The sequence below is a fragment of the Corythoichthys intestinalis genome, chromosome 7, assembly GCF_030265065.1.
Source record: "Corythoichthys intestinalis isolate RoL2023-P3 chromosome 7, ASM3026506v1, whole genome shotgun sequence".
Classification (NCBI taxonomy): Eukaryota; Metazoa; Chordata; class Actinopteri; order Syngnathiformes; family Syngnathidae; genus Corythoichthys; species Corythoichthys intestinalis.
The window spans coordinates 24,375,020-24,394,639 of record NC_080401.1 but is presented as its reverse complement, the minus strand read 5'-3'; the positions used below and the strand labels follow the sequence as shown (position 1 = coordinate 24,394,639).

The following is a 19,620-nucleotide window of genomic DNA, read 5'->3' as shown; positions in this document are numbered from 1 at the left end:
TCATTTTTGTTGTTTGCTTTATTGCTTTACAACTGTTAGTCAGTCAATTACACGCAATGACCCTTTTTCGGCTCTGTTAAAGTCACTGTTAAATTTTGGTAATCATGATGTGACTGAAGATATTGATTGTTCTTTGATTGCACCAGGTTATATGTGACAATATTACCAATAATTATTTTAAAAACTGAGTTTTATTTTTGTTTCATATTGCACGCTATATAAAACGTTGTAAGATTAGTCACAAATTTGGACGGGCCTACGTCACTATTTGTAAGATTGCCAACGGCCTCGGGTTGACTGGTATGCGTATTATTTATATTTCAATTCATCATGATTGTTGTGAAAAATTGATGTAATATACAAGTAAATTGACTACGGGCTTAGTACCATAACGGTTTGAGGCAGACCTGGAAGCGATTGAGCAGGAAGCAATTGAACTAGAAGCTGATGTGCCACGAGTAGTGAGTGGGTTGGTCCAGGAAGGCGGCTCCTATCTTTTTTGCGCCGCCTCCTTCTAAATCGTCATCACTTGCATTCTGTTCCAGATGAGATTTTCTCGTGTTCAAGCGTCACCGGGAGCTCTTCATCCTCACGGAGCGCTCAGAAGTCTCGGGTTTCTTCCTCTTTTCAAAGCGCGCAAAAGCTCTTCCTCGCGTCGCTCCTCTTCTTTCATCGTCGTCACCACGCGTGCTTTTTCCGCCTCAAGTATCCGTGTTCAAGCCTCTTTGACCTTTATATAGTCGGCCAAATTGGACGTGATTCCTGTCTGCGGGTGGTGTTTGTTCGCTGAGAAGAATGCTGCCTCGACTTGACCAACAGAGATCAGCGCAAGCAGGACCGAATGCGCTATGTAACTAACTCAGGTATGTAACTGAAGTGCTGAAACGCATCAACAACAACAATTTATCGTGTGAAAATGTCCAATTATCTTGTTTTCGGAGTGTTTAGTAATTTCCAATTTTTCTGTGATTCTGTCAATCTTAAGGAAATTCATAGAATGGATTTGGCGAATTTCTGATTTTAAAAAAGGCAATATAGTTTTGCATACAGTTAACGTATGTCATATGTGAATGGTTGAGTGGAGGCATGACAGGTGCAGTCAAAAGAAATTCCAGTTTTGAATGAAACTACCCCCCCAACCTGCCCACAAAATGATCACGTTAGTGAGGGCGTGACGTGATGGGCCAGAATATTTAACTGGTTCAAAAACGTCTTGGTTCGTCATTCTCCGACTTCTTTCACATCAGCAAGAAACGGATGTTAACTGATTACATGTATGCAGTTTTACTTTTGTCCAGGGGTGAAAGTTGGCCAGAACGGTCAGGAACGCAGTTCCGGTATAAGATTCAGGGCCGGAACGCTGTTCCTGTATACGGTGCTTTGATTCCGAAAATATGACGCCAACTGTCAAAACGCTATGTAAAAAAAAAAAAAAAAAAAAAAAAAAAATACAAAGCTGCCACACATGCATTTCATCTCCAAGAAGAAAACAATCTACCAACATCAGATTTACAAACACAAGTGTTAACAATAAGCATAATAAAGTGCTTGTGTAGCGTAATCCGTTTCCACTGATATTTATTATTTATTTTATTCCATGGACAGCATGGAAGTTTCCCCAGCTGTTGCAGTTACGATGACGAGTCACGTCAATGTGCGAATGCACACAGCAAAGCAAAGCGCCTGGACTCATTTATCGGTTCATTTGGCTGACATACTGACATGTGATCACCAGAGATAGGTAGCTCTGATTGGTTCAAATGTGCATGTTTTCTGAAACAGAAAAAAAAGATAAAAGGGCAATGCAACGGAAAATGGATCAAATCTTTAAGAGCAAGCAAAGAGTTAAGGAGGCTTATTTATCATATTTAGTTTTATTTGCTCTGATGGGGAGGTTCAGAACATTCATTCATTCATTCATTTTCCATGCCGCTTATCTTAGCTGTCAATGTGCACTTTGGACCTTTATTTGTTCATTTATGTTGGTCTACTTATTCATTTTCGTCTGATTTAAAAAAGTCAATGTTTGCGTGATCTTCAAAATGTATTCCATTTCACTCTGCATAATATAAGTCATTTGTACTTATTTTTCTTAATGTATGTTACCTATATCTTTATTATTAAAAAAAAAAAAAAAAAAAGTAAATGTTTACATTATCTTCAATTTTAATATACATCCCATGTTCTTAAGTAGTTAAAATTGAGATTTGGCATTTTGTCTGTGAGGAAATGAGGGAAAATAAAATTAGATGAATGTTGGGGTTATAGCTGTTTATGTTAACTTTTCTTTTGCAAATCATTGAAAAAATACAATTTTGAATGAAAATCACTTTTTGTAGTTTTTCAGTTTTACAGTTTTCTTTGCATTTCAGTTGTTTTGCCCCCCCCCCCCAAATTAAATAAATAAATAAATAAATAAATACAATTTCTTGCTTCATGGCGACCTTCACGTCGGGGAGTTCCGGCAAGAACTTCTAACCACTTTCACCCCTGCTTTTATCCCTCTCCAGGGGTGTCACTAGATTTTAAGAACGGGGGAAGGGGGGGGGGGGGTCTTAGCCCCCATGAGTTACACACAGGGGTGAAAGTGGCTAGAATTTCTTACCGGAACTCCCTTGGCTCCAGCGCCCCCGTGACCTTCCTGAGCTTAAAGAGCATATGACATGAGAAAAAAAGTCTTAAATGGCATTATTATGTGAATTAGAATCATATTTTGAGACGATTCGACTATATACAACAATTTAGAAAAGCACAGATGACGAGAAAATAGTCTTTTAATCTGCCGGTTAGCCACGCCTACCGTTATAGGGCTTTAGCGTCCCCAACAGGTGGATGACGTCAGCGGTAGACTAGGCTCATCGGTTTTACTATTCAGCCCATTGAGGGGGAATTATACAGAACGAGGAAAACGCGACGAAGAGAGCCGCAAAATGTCATTGTTTCAGTCTCTCTACTCCAATATTTTTACAGGATATTCTTTTTATCCAAGTATTTTTCCCCAATAGCTATATAAATGGCTTGAGAAGGACCAGTCAGCCCGTTGAGGGGGAACTATTCACAACGAGGAAAACGCGACGAAGAGAGCGGCAAAATGTCATTGTTTCTGTCTCTTTACTTCAATATTTTTACAGGATATTCTTTTTATCCAAGTATTTTCCCCAATTGCTAAATAAATGGCATGGTCATGACAAATAACAGTCTTGTGCTGAATGGCATATGAAATAATAAAAATGCATTTATTCAGGACGACATGGCAAAATTACTCCATAATGGTCAAAACTGTCGACTTCACCTTTACTGTCGCACCTCCCGAACGATATTTTATGACACCTAAATCGGACATATGTCATTTCCCTTCCCCGGCTTCGGAGAATGTAAACAAACCAGAAGGCGTGACAGCTAGCCGACATGCTAACCCAAACCGAGTGATGTTTCAAAATCTTCGAAGTGGAAAATCACACATAACTATCCTGGTTTATTTGACATGACGACCCGGTTGTCGATTGTCTTAGCGGATCGGCAAACCGCCCGGCGGAGAGCAATTTACAGTTCGTTGCCCGGAGGAGGGTGGCTGGATTTTTTGTGCAGCTAACCTGCTGCTGCTAATGAGCATTAGGAGAGCTTTTTACATGCCTATCAATGATCAAACGTAAGTAGTCCTTCATTTAAAGGAAGTTTGTAGTGTTTACTTTGTAATCGCTGTATTCGTATTTGACATAATACAAAACAAGATGTTTACTCACTTCCTCGTAAGTCCAATGGTCCCACAGTAAATATCCATGGTGAATGGGAACCTTTTGAAACTCCAAAAAGGCGCATACGCCTCTCCCTCATACAGAATGATTTTTCTGCAGCCGTCTGGCTGGCGTGATGCGAAAAATAAACGTATTAATCCGCAAAATCAGCTGAATCCTCCATCCTCATACACAACAGTACACTGTAGCGTGAAGAGGACGTCTTCTACCGTACACGTCACAGCGCCCTCCTCCTCAATGCAAGACCGAAGCCGGAAGTCACTCATTTTCATGGCGCGGGATTCAAAAAACTAAATAAGAATAGCGATCGCTTCCACACACATCCAAGCGGCCCATATCATTCAGGGGCATAAAATACCGCGTGTATTATGAAATAAACATGCTTTTTCGTGTCACAGGCACTTTAAGCGACTCAGAAAATGAATTATTAGGTTTCATACACGCATTAGGCTGCTGCATTACACTGGAACAAGGCATAAATGAGAAACTGGTTTCCATTCAAAATAATATTTTTTTCACTAATTTACAAAATTCCATCTAAAACTCAATCTAATTTTTATATTTCCACAAATTTAAGCGCAAAACCTCTATTTTAACTATTCAAGAACATAGGATATACTTTAAAATTGAAGATATACTGTAAACACTGTCTTTTTTTTAAATAATAGATATAAGTAAAATACATTCAAAAAAAGTGCAAATGACTTATTTGATGACAAAGCAGACTTTTTAATCGTAAGGAAATAGATAAGTCGCCTTACATAAATGAACAAAAATAAGTGCACATTAACATGGTGTTCTGAACCACCAAAATAAAATAATACAAAACAAACTCTTAAATATCTGATCAACTTCCGTTGCATTGCACCAATTCAATTTTGCAATCCTTAATAAATACTGCTGTTACTATTGCAAATAGCAAAGAGCAAAACAAATAATTTATGAATAAAAATACAAATAACGATAATATAATAATAGTAATAATAATAATTATACCTGTAATAATGTAACAAATCGGGTTCTAATCTGGTGGACTTTTTTTGCTGTACCTGAATGAACCGCGGGGCTGACATGATGGTGAGCAAGAGAACGAGGTTCTGTTTTTCTTACTGTTTTGATCCTGGCGTCAACAGCAGCGGACACATGGCGAGTTGATGGAATAAATGATTAGAAACCTGACGAAGCTGGCGATTTCTTTGGCGAAGTTACCACAATAAGAATTCTCACCTTAACTTATAAAGACTGGCAAACGGAGGAGGACCGCCAGCCGAGATCGACATTCTGCAGCCATATTGTCGACCCAGTTCATGGATGCGCACACCATGCTTATATTTTGCTATCATTCACATCTTCATTTCAGTGGTAAGCGTCACCTTTTCTTTTTTCTCTCCACCTGCACTGACCTTTTTGAATCCAGTGTTGATTTCTCTTGCAAGAAAATCAGCCATGCGTCTGTCTTTCGGCAAAACAAAGAAACTGGCGCTGTCAAAAATCGTCGTATTCCAAGCATGTTGTCAGATGTAGAAACAAACGGCGAGTCAAATATTACGTCAGATGTCGAAAAGATCGTGTGTTGAAGCGATCGTATGTCGAGGTACCGCTGTATCGGGATATCGGTCATCGGTTGAAAAGTCATTATCGGACAACTCTAGTAGCACGAGATCGTACTGAAATGTATTTCTCACATTTGACTTGAATTAATTCATGTCATGTGGGTTACACTTGGTGCGATTTCAAGATATGTTATCTGCTAATATACTATGGTTCCTCACTCTTGCCATTTTTATTGTAGTGGGTGACTTAGAAGGCATGTCATACAAAGCTCAACCCAACCACTTGCCCTTCGATTTGTGTCTGGCAACCGCAAAGTCTTAAGGTCACTTCCTAATTGACGATCAGTCGGTTCCATGTCCAAATCGCCATAACAGACAAACTTGCAATCGTTTTTCAAGAAGATCCGAGATTCACATAATACACATTTAATAACATACAAGTGGTTGTATGTTGTCAAATGTTTATCTTTCGTGTTAACGGAAGGTACTTGTAGTATTCATTCAAATGACACTATGTATGTGTACGTGCATGGAAGAAACTTCATGAAGTTCACATAAAAGCAGGTGTTGTGTACTTTGACCCACTTTTGACTGAAGGAGGCTGCAAAATTGAGACAACCTAAATAAGTATCTCTCTCACAGCATACCCCCCTCCCAACACACACACGCACATACACACCACACATTTTAAATCCTCCACCCTTGGTGGATGTGATACAACGGGAAATGGGATGATTTCCCAGAGGTGTCTCCAGTCAAGCCAATCGTATGTGACACTGGAGCCATGGAAAATGTTGTTTGTTGAAGCAAAACTTTAGAAAAGATGTTTTTGTGTCTTGACAAAGCCCACCCCCGCATGTACGATTCAGTCAACACATACATCTTCAGTGAGGTCCTATTTTTTGTGATTTAATTAGGGCCCGAGCACTAGGCGTGCGAAGGCCCTATTGTTTTGCAAAGGATTTATTTTTTTTTTTTTTTTTTTTTTCCAGGGCAAATGAAAACGGCCAATTTGGAGGCCTGAACATGCGCGAAAAGTCACCAAAATTTGCACATACGTGCGGAAAATTGTAAATTTCGATAATTTAACAACGTTGCAAAAAAATGTAACAAAATGGCTCAGTGGCGCCCCCTTGAAATTTTAAAATTGGCCTATAACATTAGGGTTTGTCAGCGTAGAGCGATGAAATTTGGGGAGTCTACTGGACTGTCTCAGAAAATTAGAATACACAATATTCTAATTTTTTGAGACAGTCCTGTGTATATATACAGGACTGTCTCAGGAAATTAGAATACACAATATTCTAATTTCCTGACTCAGGAAATTAGAGTATATATACAGGACTGTCTCAGGAAATTAGAATACACAATATTCTAATTTCCTGACTCAGGAAATTAGAATATTGTGTATTCTAATTTCCTGAGACAGTCCTGTATATATACACAGGACTGTCTCAAAAAATTAGAATATTGTGTATTCTAATTTTCTGAGACAGTCCAGTATACCTTGTCTAAAACCACTTCAAAAAAGCATTGGCACCCATATTCCAAACCCAACAGGAAATCGGTTATTTTGGATCGAATATGAAATTTTTATCGATATACAGGGTGCACATTTGAGACCTTTTCGCCGAGGGAGTTAGTTGGATCATCTTCAAAATTGGTGAGACTGTTCAGGAGACATATGAGATCTTAAGTTTCTAAAATGGTGTGTTTTCATTCACGGGTCTGACCTGGGCGTAGTGCCAAAGTCGGCCATTTTTTCGGCAAAACACCGAATTCAGTAAATAACTAATAATTCCTTGACACAACTTTCAATCTTTTTCATATCTGCCATGTATATGCGGTATCCCAGCCTGAACAGGACTGCATTGAAATATTACCCATTAGGCCTAGCGCCCCCTAGTGAGAACAGGAAATGCCTTTTTTTACGAGACAGGTTCCTCCTCCAAGGGAAAAAAATCTGTTGACCTCAAATCTGCATCAGGGGAGCCTTAAGACCTGTGTTCAGGTGCCTGATGAAAAATATTTTGGTTTCGTTGAAGCGGAGGGGTCCAAACATGAAAGTGAAAATGATCGTCAACAATTTGTCTCGCAAAATACTTTGAACAGTCATAACTCAGCAGATATACAACATATCTGCGCCAAACTTCCCATGCTTGTTGAGAGTCATACCCTGAAGCGTCCTGTAGGGGTCATTTGCATCAACTCTACAGTGCCAACTAGTGGCGACAGAAAGGAGTTTTAAAAAAGGCCTTTCCCATTGGTTTTTTTCAACGTAGAGCAATGAAATTTGGGGAGTAGATACCTTATGCCTAACTGCTCAAAAAAGCCTCTTGCACCCATATTCCAAATCCAACAGAAAATCGGGTATTTTGGATCGAATGTGAAATTTCTGTCCATTTCTAGTAGTTTTCATTTGGAGGCCTGGACATGCACGAAAACTCACCAAATTTTGCACATACATGCGGCTTTGTGTGGATTTCTATAATCTTGCAACGTTACAAAAAAATGTAACAAAATGGCTCAGTGGCGCCCCCTTGAATTTTTCAAAAAAGCGTTTCCTATTAGGTTTTTTTAACGTAGAGCAATGAAATTTGGGGAGTCGATACCTTGTGCAAAACTGCTCCAAAAAGTCTCTTGCACCCATATTCCAAACCCAACAGGAAATCGGGTATTTTGGATCGAATGTGAAATTTTTATCAATTAACAGGGTGCACATTTGAGACCTTGTCACAGAGGGAATCAGTTGGATCATCTTCAAAATTGGTTAGACAATTCAGGAGACATATGAAATCTAAACTTTTCAAAATGGTGCGTTTTCATTCATGGGTCTGACCTGGGCTTGGTGCCAAAGTCGGCCATTTTTTCGGCAAAATGACAAATTCAGTAAAGGACTAATAGCTCCTTGAAACAACGTTCAATCTTTTTCATATCTGGCATGTATGTGCGGGATCCCACCCTTAACACGAGTGCATTGAAATATTACTCATTAGGCCTAGCGCCCCCTAGTGGGAACAGGAAATGCCTTTTTTACGAAACAGGCTCCTCCTCCAAGGAAAAAAAATCTATTCACCTCAAACCTGCATCAGGGGAGCCTTAAGACATGTGTACAGGTGCCTGATGAAAAATACTGAGGTTTGGTTGAAGCAGAAGGGTCCAACAGGAGAAGTAAAAATGACTGAAGCCATTTCGTCTCACCACAAGTTTTGAACAGTCATAACTTCTACAACATATCTGCGCCAAACATATCGTGCTTGTTGAGTCATAGTCTGAAGGGTCCTGTAGGGGTCATTTGCATCAACCCTACAGCGCCAACTAGTGGCAATAGAAAGTCACTCATTTTTTAAAATATATGTCCAGTTCTTTTCAGGTTGGTCATTGTAGTTTCAAGACCTTTTAAAATACTTATTTTACGGCCCATGTCCACATGTCTCTGTCTGTTGCTGTGATGACCCTTTATTCGCCCTTTTTTTGTAGTCCTCTGTCCAATAGGGGTTTTTATCTCTTAGGTGTGTGAATGTAAAGAGGCAACTTTCGCGCATGTTAGGTTCTAATGAGATGATTAGAGAGGACGATCTGCCACCACCCTGACCTGCACACTGTCCGAGTTGCATGACGTCCGAGTTACGCTAGATTGCGAGGGCCCGTTCAGTCCTGCTTGCAGGCCTAGTTTAAGATTGTTACTGAGATTTTATACTATAAATAAAGGATGCACATACAGTGGTATGAAAAAGTTTGGCCACCCCTGATCATTTTCAAGAAATTTGTTTTATAGATCATTGGTCATAGGAATCAGCAATTTCATAATATAAAAGTATTAGAGCTGTCAAACGATTAAAATTTTTAATCGAGTTAATCACAGCTTAAAAATTAATTAATCGCAAGTCAAACCATTTATAAAATATGCCATATTTTTCTGTAAATTATTGTTGTAATGGAAAGATAAGACACAAAACAGATATATACATTCAACATACTGCACATAAGTACTGTATTTGTTTATTATAACAATAAATCAACAAGATGGCATTAACATTAACATTCTGTTAAAGCGATCCATGGATAGAAAGACTTGTCGTTCTTAAAAGATAAATGTTAGTACAAGTTATAGAAATTTTATATTAAAACCCCTCTTAATGTTTTCTTTTTAATAAAATTTGTAAACTTTTCAATAAAAAAATAAACTAGTAGCTCGCCATTGTTGATGACAATAATTACACAATGCTCATGTGGTGCTGAAACCCAAAAATCAGTCCCACCCAAGCGCCAGTAGAGGGCAAAAAAAACACCAAAAAACACAAGTAACAAGTGGACATGATACTGTGCTGTCATTTTAATCTGTTTGAGCGGGGCATGTGCGTTAATTGCGTCAAATATTTCATTGTGATTAATTTAAAAAATTAATTACCGCCCGTTAACGCGATAATTTTGACAGCCCTAAAAAGTATATAATGTAAATAGTAATATTGAAAAGTGACGAACTGTTTTTAGGAGTTGTAGAATGTATGCAATAATTATTTAAACAAAAGAAGCCAAGTGCATACATTTTGGCAATACAATAGAAAAATTGCATCAGTATAGTAGAGCCTAAGCCTCCTTTTAAAACATCTTAATTAAATTACCCACCTATACAGCATCTCCTTGAGTTTAATAACAAGTTTATTCAGTAGCTGAATGATCCATAATGACACCATCTGTTGCAAGGTCTTGCTGTTGGTCTTTGGAGTTGTCTGCGGGTTGAGTTTGACTGTTCTCACCGTCCTTCATCTCTGCTTATCTGAGATTTAACTAGAATTGTTCCTGTGGTTTTCCATTTCCTCACATTGTTCCCCACCGTGGAGACTAACAACTGAAATCTCTGAGCTAGCTTTTGTGTCCTTTACCATGGTGTGGAGCAAATCTTTGTTATCAGGTCATTTGAGAGTTGTTTCGAGGTCCCATGATGCAACTCTTCGGAGAAGAGGCGAAACACTTGCAAATGGCCACCTTAAATATCCTTCACAATGATTGGTCAATAACTAATCTACCCAAACAAAATTTGTGTTTCAGTAATAGTATAGGTATTCAAATAAAGAAACAACAAGGGCGCCTAAATTTATGCACGTAGCTTCTTTGGGTTAGATAATTATTGCACACTTTTCTTAACTCTTTTAAACCTTTTTTGCTTCTTAAATATTACTGTTAGTCTGCTCTGCAATATGATATATTTAACTGAAATTTCTGATCCGTACAACGGATGATTTTTAAAAGTAAATCTTTCCTCTCTTTTGAAGCCTGTCCTGTTCAGCTGCTTTGACACAAAGATGGGAGTACGAGTGTATTTTTAGGCAGAAGAGTTTTAATGTGCCACATGGGAGTTTGGTATACTCCATTGTTGTTTATACTGTGTTATTCATTAAGAGAAAATAGTGGACAGAAAATGGTTTTGGAGGAAGGGAGAGAAAGGAAGAAAAAACAGAAAAACAGTGTTTTTCCTCATTCAATACATCACTGAATATAGATGCAAGTGCATAAGGAATTTCCATTTTGGTGTGAGCCACACGTATGCCCTTAAAGAGTTAACTCGTGTGCTGGCATCAGCCACCCTATTTGTATCATTCGGAAGGTTAGGACCGTATCTTCTGAAAGGTACCCTCTGGGACACTCGAGAACTGAGGTCTGGGCCATGCATTTAAAATTTTCTTTTCATCATAAATGTATTTTGCTTAGGTGTTATAGATTTCTTTTTGCTCCTGAATTATGTGTTGTCATCTGTTCATTAAAGAGAATTAACGAACCACTTAAAAAGAGAAAATCAACTTTTTTCCTCTTCACATGTTTTGGTTGTTTTAACTTTACCAAGTGTGTGACAGTTGGAACTACAGTTAAAATCCTTTGCCTATTTTGCATCAAAAGTTGTGAAAGCACACTTAGAAAACTGCTTTAGGAGGGAGGAAATAAGGTCCACAGTGTCTTCGTGTTGTTTTGTGTGAGTGCAGATGGTTGTTTAGGTTTGGTGTGTAGAAAACAAGCTACAGAAAGGGAACGGTTTCTGAAGTGCTGTGTAAATTATTGAAAACCCTAAGAATGGCTGGTTTGGGGCCTACTTGCCATGCATCTGCAATTAGACTATACTTTAGTCACACAATGAATGGGACTAGAGGGAATAACATTAAACTCTCGCCTTCGAACTGACAGCCTCATCTTTGTCAATGGATTTTTAACGAATCATGCTACTTATGGTTTTGTGAGTTATATTATGGACTCATATAAAGTGGAATGGATGGACTTATACTTGTAAAGCGCCTTTTCACCATCAAGGCACTCAAAGCACTTTGACACTATATGCTCATTTACCTACTGAAGACACAGCATCAGGAGCAACATGGGGTTCAGTATCTTGCTCAAGGATACTTAGGCGAGTTCACCAGGGTGGGGAATGTAACCCACAACCTCTGGGATCAACTACTCGACCGCTGAGCCACGTCACACCAAAAGTAGTTGTTGATAGAAATATTGATTAGATCTAAGGATGGAAACTATGATTGCAGCAGTTTTTATTTTACAACTGAGATTAAGAGATGTGTTGGCAAGTACAAAATTTGAGACTTCGGTACCACTTTACAATAAGGGGCCCTTAATTAACATTAGTTAATGCATTTTTAGACAATAACTCATGTTTAAGTAATATGACAATAATTCATTTAATCCCTTATCTAACATTTATCAATATATTAATTAACATGAGTTAACGCATTAGTTAATGCATTTTAAGACAATAACTAATGGTTAGCATTACAATAATTAATATAATTGCTTATCTAACATTTATTAATAATTAACATGAGTTAATGCATTAGTTAATGCATTAGTTAATAACTAATAGTTTGGTAAAATTAAAAATATATTTAGGGTTAGGTTTAGGGTTCAGGGTTAGGGTTTGTTAACGTAAGCATTCATAATTTCTTAGTTAAGGGACACATGTGCTACACTTTACAATAAGGGTCCAAAAAGCATTCAGTAATGGTTAATAAAGGTTAAGAGGGGGGAACTTAAGCATTTATAATTTCTTGGTTAAGGTGTACATGTGCTACACTTTACAATAAGGTTCCAAAAAGCATTCAGTAATGGTTAGGAAAGGTTAAGAGGGGGGAACTTAAGCATTTATAATTTCTTAGTTAAGGTGTACATGTGCTACACTTTACAATAAGGGTCCAAAAAACATTCAGTAATGGTTAATTAAGGTTAAGTAACACTTAAAAAGTACGTTCACGTGAAATAATACCATACTTAAGGTTAGGTTATAATAGATATAATACACTACTTAACATTAATTCACGTATACATGAGTGCATTAATAAATAGTTATTAATGTATACTGGTACCAGTAAGTGATTATGATATTTTAAAATGAGAAACTATGGTATTTTAAAATGAGAAACATTGCTCTGTGAGTCCTTGGGTGCTGCTAACCTAACTTTAAGTATGGTATTATTTCACGTTAATGTACCTCATAAGTAGTACTTAACCTTAATTAACCATAATTGAATGTTTTTGGGACCCTAATTGTAAAGTGTAGCACATGTGTCCTTTAACTAAGAAATTATAAATTCTTAAGTCCCCCCCCCCCCCTTAAACTTTATTAAACATTACTGAATGCTTTTTGGACCCTTACTGTAAAGTGTAGCACATGTGTCCCTTAACTAAGAAATTATAAATGCTAAATTAACAAACCCTAAACTCTAAACCCTAACCCTATATAGCAGGGGTCCCCAACCGTTTTTGCACCACGGACCGGTGTTCTGTCAAATTTTTCACCCTTATAAAATTTTGCTCCCAAAGCTTTTGTGGCGGCAAAAAAGCCCTCTTTTATATTCAGTTGGACTCTCAATGTTATCCTATCCAACGATGCTAAAAAACTATTTACATCATAAACACGTGCAACACGAAAATGGCGTAAATTAATGCTCAAGGACACGGCAAAGTCGTTAAGTGAGAGAGCTGCGTGCAGTTGTTGTGTGCAGCTAACATGGCAAACTTACTGTAAGTTAATATTCCTTTCTTTAAAGAAAGTTTATAGTGTGTACTTTGGTATCGCTGCATTCGCGGTCGTTTTTAACGTTACGCGCATGCCAAATTTGTCAGAATACCGGCAATGTGCAGCAGAAAAATACAGCAAATATAAAACAACATTTGTTTTTAGCCCCGTCGTGTTAAGTGCAGGGAAAATACAACTCACGCTGAATCACTGGGAGGCCTGAGCATGTTTCGTTTCAGTGCTCTCCTAGCGATGTCAGGATATTCCGAAATGACTTTAATCCAGAACCTCGGTAGGGTTGTTGTCTCAAATGTACATTTAAGGTCGCCGTGATTTGTGATCTCTACAAGCTGATATTCCTGTTGACCAGACATGGTCGAATCCTCGGTATATTCACATATAGCATAGATTTTGTTTTCTTCAAGGTTGTAGGCTCATCTTCTGGCTCGTGAGGTTCCCTTTTTCCCGTATAAAATCTGTCGAAAGACGTCTGTTTTTCAGTCATTCTAGTGTGGGGGCTAATTATTTCCGGGAACAAATGTGATGGGCGACGACCTACGTCATACGTTATTATCGAGGCCAAGCGCACATAGATATACCAGTCTGCGGCCCGGTCGTTGGGGACCCCTGCTATATAGGCCTATATATATTTTTCATTTTACCAAACCATTAGTTACTGTCTGGTTATTTATTAACTAATGCATTGGCTAATGCATTAACTCATGTTAATTAATATATTAATAAATGTTAGATAAGCATTTATATTAATTATTGTAATGTTTCTTAAACATTAGTTATTGTCTAAAAATGCATTAACTAATGTTAACTAAAGATCCCTTATTGTAAAGTGTTACCGAGACTTCAAAAGAAGGTTATCTTGGTTCCATGACTGAGACTGATACACTGCTCTACACAATTGTTTTGGTGATTACATCCTAGGGTCAAATTCCAACAATTGTATTAGAAGTCAATTTATGATTGTAGATGCCCTTTTCAAACAGCAAAAGCTATTTACCTACAGTGCTCTGTCTTGAGCATCCTTTCATGAATAATTCCAGGCATTCGGTGGATGTGAGTGTTGCTTTAAAGCAAAGTAAGTCAGGTTGTGGTGAGGTCAGGAAGAGCAAGGCCTGAGGGCGGAACTCAAGGCTATTACAGCACAGACAGCTTCATCTTCAAGTATTACATATGGTAGCTTAACTGCATCATGCCCATACCTTTAGGACATCAGTGCACATAAAATAATCTCTGTATGTTTTGTTATATTCAGACACTTTCACTTCCTGTTAAAATGCTATGTAAATAAACTACTCACCTAATTGAATCAAAGCTGTATAATGTCATAGATAAAACAAATGTATTAAATATTTACTTGTTGCCTTTGGGTACAACGTGTAAGACATTTCCTCTGGATCCCCAGTCACGAAATCCACTTAGTCTTAACTCAGCCACATGAGAATAGAAAAGGAAAACAACTAGCTATTCGGAGATGGAATGAAGTCTCTTTGCCCCCAGAGATGACTGAAGTTGGTGTATAGAAGCTCCTTAACTTTATTTGACTTCATCAGCACTGATCTTGTAATAGTTGTCTTATGCAAGCTTTGTTTGAAGCTCAAACAAGAGAACTTTTTTCTGACGCTAATTGCCCAAGTAATTCAGAACCACAGTCCCCTGATCAGAAACGTGCTGCGGCAAGTGAACACACGTGGGAAGAAGTTACCAAGTTTCATACACTAGAATGTATTCAACATGAATGAAAGTGTTGCAACTGGATCCCAATAAAACCACACGTCTCACTTATAGTTAACAAATACAGTTTAAATCAATGTCAACATTATTTGCCTAGTCAAACTCCTTCTTTAGAAGGTCATTTGTAGGGGTGTAACAATACCTCAATGTGGATGGAATCAAAAATTGATGGAAACGCGAAACATTGATCAATATTGTCATCTTCTAGATAAGTCACATTAATAAAAAAAGAATGTCTTTCAAATGTCTGATGTGTTTTAGCATCAAAATTGCTTTGTCTGTTTTATTGCTTTAGATAAAATATAACTTGTGTTAATTGGGACTTAATATCGTATTAAATCGATCGAAAGCCTTTTAATCGAATCTAATAGAATCGCGGCAGACTTTGTATTCATTGGTAAATATTAGGCTGTCAGACGATTAAAATTTTTAATCGATGATAATTAATCGTAATTAATCGCAATTCAAACCATCTATAAAATATGCCATATTTTTCTGTAAATTATTGTTGGAATTGAAAGATAAGACACAAGATGGATATATACATTCAACATACGGTACATAAGTACTGTATTTGTTTATTATAACAATAAATCAACAAGATGGCATTAACATTATTAACATTCTGTTAAAGCGATCCATGGATAGAAAGACTTGTAGTTCTTAAAAGATAAATGTTAGTAAAAGTTATAGAAATTTTATATTAAACCCCCCCCTTAATGTTTTCGTTTTAATAAAATTTGTAAAATTTTCAATCAAAAAATAAACTAGTAGCCCACCATTGTTGATGTCAATAATTACACAATGCTCATGGCTGCTTAAGCCCATAAAATCAGTCGCACCCAAGCGCCAGCAGAAGGTGACAAAACTCCAAAAAACACAAGTAACAAGTTGGCATTGCACTGTGCTGTCATTTTAATCTGTTTGAGCGGGGCATGTGCTGTATGTAATTGCCGCCTGTTAACGCGATAATTTTCACAGCCCTAGTAAATATTGTATCATTTCCCAAGCAACTGATATCGTGTCACATCGTGAAATTGTAATATTTGAATTACATTACATGGGCATTGACAATTCTGAAAATTTAAATGCATTCCCGCCATGTATGACTAAGCACTGTAAAGCAATTGTGCTTTCACGTTTTTCTATCATCATCATCATCTTTTTTTCTATTTTACCACAGAATTCTGGAGCGTATTCTTTTTATAATTTTATTCTGTGCGGACGAGGGAGAAGTTCCCCTCAAGGAGGTTTTTTGATGAGCAGAGTTGCTTTTGGTGAGACCACAAAGAGTGCTTGACATACATTTATAGAGTTTCTTTATGTGTCATTGTAAGTCTTGGAGAATGGCTTGTATGCTTTCTGCATCATGTCGAAAGACAAATACTGTTATCTGATCTTCTGTCTGTTCTGCGAAACGTCCATTACAAGCTGTGTTATATCACAATGACGGATACATGCAGTACATTTTTGCCAAGGATAAAGCATTGCATCATAATGCTTCTCTTCAGTGATACTGTGTTTAATAATTTTATCAATCCAGCTAAAATATTTTTGATGAAATACATAAATGTATAGACTGTTCAGAAGTTGGGAAAAAAGGCCTACAGTGGTATGGAAATAGTATCTGAACCATTTGGAATTTCTCACATTTCTGCATAAAATCATCATCAAGTGTGATGTGATCTTTGTCAAAATCACACAGATGAAAAAAACAGTGCTTTAACTAAAACCACCCAAACATTTGCAGGTTTTCATATTTTAATGAAGATAATATGCAAAAAACGACAGAAGGGGGAAAAACAAGTAAGTGAACATTTGATATTTTGTGCCCCTCCCCTGGCAGCAATAACTTCAACCAGAACCTTTCCTGTAGCTGCAGATCAGTTTGGCACATCGATCAGGACTAATCTTGGCTCACTCTTCTCTATAAAAATGCTGTAGTTCAGTCATGTTCCTGGTATGTCCGGCATGAATCACTGTCTTTAGGTCATGCCACAGCATCTTAATGCGGTTCAAGACTGGACTTTGACTTGGCCATTCCAGAACGTGTATTTTGTTCTTCTGAAACCATTCTGAAGTTGATTTACTTTTGTGTTTTGGATCATTGTCTTGTTGCAGCATCCATCCTCTTTTTAGCTTCAACTGTCTGACAGACGGCCTCAGTTTTTCCTGCAAAACATCCTGATAAACTTTTGAATTTAATTATTGATTGCAAGTTTTCCAGGCCCTGAGGCAGTAAAACAGCCCCAACTCATGATGTTCCCTCAACCATGCTTCTCGGTGGGGATGAGGTGTTGATGTTGGTGAGCGGTTCCATTTTTCCTCCATACATGACGTTGTGTGTTATACTCCCAAACAATTCTTCTTTGGTTTCATCAGTCCACAAAATATTTTGCTAAAACTTCTGTGGCATGTCCAAGTGCCTTTTTGCGAACATTAAACAAGCAACAATGTTTTTTTAGACAGCAGTGACTTCCTCCGTGGAGTCCTGAGTCGTGAACCCCATTGTTGGCCATAGTTTTACGTATAGTTGATGCGTGCACAGAGATATTGGACTGTGGCAGTGATTTCTGTAAGTCTTAAACAGACACTTTAGGGTTCTTTTTTTTACCTCTCCGAGTATTCTGCGCTCAACTCTTGGCTTCATCTTTGGTGGACGGCCACTCCTTAGGAGAGAAGCAGCGGTGCCAAACTCTCTCCATTTGTAGACAACTTCTCTGACTGTCGATTGATGAACATCCAGACTTTTAGAGATGGTTTGTATCCTTTCCCAGCTTTATACAAATGAAGAATCCTTGATCGCAGGTCTTTAGACAGCTCTTTTGACCGAGCCATGATGCACATCAGACAATGCTACTCATCAAGACAATTCTTACCAGGTGTGTGTTTTATAGTGGGGAGGGCAGCTTTAAACCACTCATCAGTGATTGGGCACACACCTGACTTAAAATGTTTGGTAAAAATTGGTTTCAATTGCTCTTTAAGTCTCCTTAGGCAGAGGGTTCACGTACTTATTTTTCCCCCTTCTGTCATTGTTTGCATGCCATCCTCATTAAAATATAAAAACCTATAAATGTTTGGGTGGTTTTCGTTAAAGCAGAGACTTTTTACATCTGTGTGATTTTGACAAAGATCAGATCACATTTGATGTTGATTTTGTGCAGAAATGTGAGACATTCCAAAAGGTTCAAATACCTTTTCATACTACTGTATATCGATGCCAAATTATTTACAGAATTCACACACGAAATGTCCTAGGAAATGTATGCTAATGAAATACCGTAGTGGTAGAGGTACATTACTCCCTCAAAGATAGAAGCTGGACCATTTCATTTGCTTTTATGAGGCTATGGTGCTGACCAGCAGAAAGGAGGAACAATAATTACACATTGCCCTGCTGCCAGCTTCACTTTCTTCATTCATTCTGGTTGTGCGTTAAGTGGTGCAGCATCACAGCTAAGTGTTGAAGAGACTTTGGTGGTGCAACTGTAACCCTCATAAAGCAGAGTGATACACAGCTGTCTGGAGAATATCACTTGCTTCTAGTGCCTTTAAAGGTCCTCCCAAGCAGTTGCGCTAGAGCTCATCATATAACACACAAAGTGAAGAACTAAATCAATGCTTTCAGTTTGAGGCATGAGTGAGATATTGATTATGATGATTTAATCTGGAAGAAGCTGAACTAGCGCTGTGCTAATTTGAGATAATTATATTCGTGCCAGTGTGCTTTAAGCCTACCAATTGCTTGAGGTGCTCTTTGCATATGCACACCCCCCACAGCGCCGGTAATGTATTTTTTAACGTCTCATGAATATATCTTTCCCCACTTCCTTTCCAACTTGGCCCGGCATGGTTTTGCTCTGGATTCATTGCTATTTCTAGGAGCTACCTCGTTGTAGTCATTGGACATCATAGAATATTGTGTGGCTTTTCTAGAAGAAGATCCGCCAATGGTTGGATTCGCGACTACCAACTTATGATTTGCAGTTGTTGATTGTACATGATTGCAAATGTATCGTACTTATGTGAGTTAAATACAATTCGTCACCCCCCAAAAACATAGGCTTGAGGCTTGTTTTGTGGTAGGGTTTACATATTTTGAAACGTCCATATTTCCTTTTGGAAGTATGACATGATTGATCCATTGAACTTTAGACCCTTTATCTAGTATTTTTCCACAATATTGATGAAATGGAATAACTAGGAAGCTAATCTATTTATGTTCTTGTTCACTTGGTATTTGTGAAGTGTGAGCAACTCTACCTGTTTAATTGTTCTGAGAACATACAACAGAACTGGCGAGTGTGCGCTTAATTTCCTTCCTTTTGGTAAAATTGTATCGTATAGGGATGTCACAATGTTCATAATATTGTGATCAGTGTTGGGAGTAACAACGTTATTTTTTCAGTAACTGGGTAATCGAACTAATTCTTTTTTTCCGCTGTTATAACGCTGTTACCGTTACTGATGGTCAAAAGCGGTGCGTTACTTACTCTGAATAAATTGAAGAAACTACCAGCCGTAGCGAGTCTACTCTGCT

The 19,620-nt window shown here is 37.9% G+C and overlaps 1 protein-coding gene across 2 annotated transcripts in view; it reads left to right on the top strand.

Moving 5' to 3' along the window:
- The first annotated feature begins 540 nt into the window (after positions 1-540).
- LOC130919283 (protein FAM163A-like) overlaps positions 541-19,620 on the top strand; it is a 38,994-nt gene continuing 19,914 nt past the window's right edge. For both annotated transcript variants that reach the window (XM_057841849.1, XM_057841850.1), the window contains exon 1: positions 541-863. The gene's annotated coding sequence lies outside the window, so the exon portion shown is untranslated. The remainder of the gene's footprint in view (positions 864-19,620) is intronic.